The 3,062-nt window shown below is 37.6% G+C and overlaps 1 pseudogene; it reads right to left on the bottom strand.

The window, feature by feature from the left end:
- Window positions 1–509: 509 nt before the first annotated feature.
- On the bottom strand, window positions 510–1,728 carry LOC109386510 (nucleosome assembly protein 1-like 1 pseudogene; annotated as a pseudogene).
- Window positions 1,729–3,062: the final 1,334 nt, after the last annotated feature.

Raw genomic sequence — 3,062 nt, 5'->3', positions numbered from 1 at the left:
TTAAAATATTTAAAAAATCCATTAACAATCTAAGTTAATGGGTGTGGAAATTCTTAACAATCTACTTGTCTTCACAAGTTTTGTTTTAGTTTTTTAAAATGATGACTTGTCTTACTATAAGCACTGCATTTCTAAAAGCAATGAAAAGCAAATCTAGTGCAAGCAAACTTAAACCCATTTAACTACCAGATGAAATAATACTTTGGTTCTTCATGAAAAAAAAAAGTAAAATGAAAAATCTATTTCATTTAATAGTTCTGTTTATTTTCATTGCTGTAATCTAATAGTTACATTATAAAAATACTCCAGAAGAACCAAAATATGTAGCAATGAATGAAAATGTGTGAGAGAATTTCTGCATTCAACATATCTAGCAGAAAAACTAAAGTTAAAATGTTGGGTAGAACAAATTGACCTTTAAAATATCAATTCTTTTCCTTATAAAAAAATTACTGAGTCTAGCAAGAAATACAAAAACATAAGGCTGTGAGTAGATAATAGTTGTGTTTAGGCTATTACAGTGCAGATTATCCTTAAGGCCATATACATTCTGCTTCACTGCTGCTTGCACTCTGCTAGGTTTTGATCCTTCTTTGAGTCATAGTCTGGATCATTTTCCTCATCTCTCTTTCCCCTTCCTCATCTGCTTCTTCACCTTCTTCATCATCATCATCATCATCTTCAACAGTTTCTCCACTAAAGTATTACATTGATCTTGGGATTATATGCTCACGTAAAAAGTGACCAATTTCAAAGTCTGCAGCAAGGATAGCTTCAGCAGCAGCATCCAGATCTCCACTCTCAGGAATTTCAGGAGGGCCAAAAAAATTAAAGAAAGAATCACTGGAAACTGTTTTGGTCACAGTATGAACTGTCCCACATCCCTTTTGTTTCTGTTTCTTTTTAATTGTTTTCAAAGTGACATTCTTCCCTTTTTCCAATCTATCTGGCACCCTGTACAACTCATAATTTCTGTCCCATCAAAAGAAAAGTGATCAGAATCATCTGGTTTCAACCTCATCCTGTATGTCTTTGTCTGCACTTCATTTGTGAAATATTCACTGGGTTTAAAGTGAAATTCTAAGACAAAACTCATAGGCTGGCCAGCGTCTGAGAACTTCACTTTAATATCTTTCAAGTGCTTCAGAAGAGGTCCGTCATATTCCTGAACCATATCACTGAGCAAGTCAACATTCTTATAAACAGTCATCCAACATTCAGGAATTTCCTTGGCATCTTTTTTTTTCTTCATCCTTTTTCTCATCTTCAATCTTGGCCTTTTTTTTTCAGCATCTTCAAAATTTCATCTTCCTCCTCTGGTTTCCATTGATATTCTTCTTCTGTAGGTTCATACATTGCATTAATGATCTCAAATCGCTTATCGAATAAAGGCTGATAGAGAGCAGTATACTTTTGTTTAAGATCATGAACTTCCTCGTAGAACTTGGCTTCTATCTGTGCATATTTAACTTGAAGGTTTTTGAGAGCACTCACTTGTTTTTTAACTACCCTAAGCAAGCTTTCAATGCTGGTTGGTGTTGCTACTAGACCATCAAGTCTTTCTGGGAGGGCTGCAAGAATCTGAGGATTTTGCATCATCTGAACAGTCAGCTGACATGCTTTTATTTTTGTTTCTTCACCAGTTTCTACTTCTTCAACATCATCCAAATCTTGGTCAAGTTCAGACTGTTCTTTGTTGTCAATGTCTGCCATGTTGTAAGAACACCAAATATCAGTGGCTAGCACAGGGAGCCAGGTAGCTGGAGCTGAACAGGCAGTGACTTAGGGAAGTGGTGGGAGGAGCAGAAGCCAGTGCCTCAAGCAGATGGTGCTAAAAAAAAGGTCAGCAATAACCTTTTTGACCTATCTATATGACAGGGCAAATTTCTAATTACTGAACATCTGCTGTTCTCATCGCCCTGCAATGGCCTTTTTCTCCTCATACTTACCTCACCCTTAGCTCAAAATGTCACATATTCCTCATGTTCCCTTTCTGTCTCTGAACTTCTCATGTATGTAGAGTCTATGACTCATGTATGTGGGGTACCCATACATATGTATGTGATTAAATTTGGTTATTTTCTCTTGTTAATCTGTTTCATGTTGATTTGATTATTAGACCAGATGGAAGACATAAGAAGAATAGTTGCTTCTTCTCCCACAGCTCATTATTAATGACTGACTGATACTGAGGTATTATTAAAGCCCAGTTCCTTTCCCTCAAGGTGGAACAACTCTGTGGTATTCTTCACATTACAGAGCTCCCTGTGCGATCAGACTGAGCTTAGACTACAGGTAAACCCACATCTTTGCCTGGCTTCTCCTCCTGCCCTTTTCCATTTGCCGTCCTCCATTACAGGTTCCATCAGGGAATGCTCCCTCACTAAACCACGTACACAAGCATCCCTGCCTCACGTTCTGCTTCTTGGGAACCTGACCCCAGAGAGTGTGGGAAAAGTTGTTGTAGCATGCTTTGAATGCCCTGGAGAAACCACGAGTGTGGATACTCCCATGCAAAGTTCTCTAAAGCAAGAGTCAGCAAGCTTATTTTGTAAAGGGCTAGAGAGTAAATATTTTAGGTTTTGCAGGTCACATATGGTCTCTGCCACATATTATATTTTTCCTTTTACAACCTCTTAAAAATGTGAACACCATTCTTTTATTATTATTATTATTATTAGTTTCAGGTGTACAAAACAATGCAATAGTTATCCTTTTCACCCCTCACAAAGTGACAACCCCCCTCCCCCCATGCTGCCCCACTCCACCCCCAATATCATACCTATTTATTACAATTCAATTGACTCCATTCACACACTGTACTCCACCTCCCATGACTATATATGTATTAAGTTATAGTTGACATATAATATTATTCAATGGCAGCTTCAGATGTACAGTGCAGTGGTCAGGCCTCTACACCATCCATGAAGTGGTCTCCCTGACAAGACATGAGACCATCTGGTCCCCTAAAAAATATTTACAACATTATTGATTATATTCTCCAAACTGCCTTTTCTATCCCTGAGGCAATATTGTAATTACCAATTTATGTTGTCTTG

The sequence above is a fragment of the Hipposideros armiger genome, unplaced genomic scaffold (genome assembly GCF_001890085.2).
Source record: "Hipposideros armiger isolate ML-2016 unplaced genomic scaffold, ASM189008v1 scaffold_7, whole genome shotgun sequence".
In the NCBI taxonomy this organism is placed as follows: domain Eukaryota; kingdom Metazoa; phylum Chordata; class Mammalia; order Chiroptera; family Hipposideridae; genus Hipposideros; species Hipposideros armiger.
Note: the sequence above shows the minus strand (reverse complement) of the source record. Positions and strands in the feature narration are given on the sequence as shown.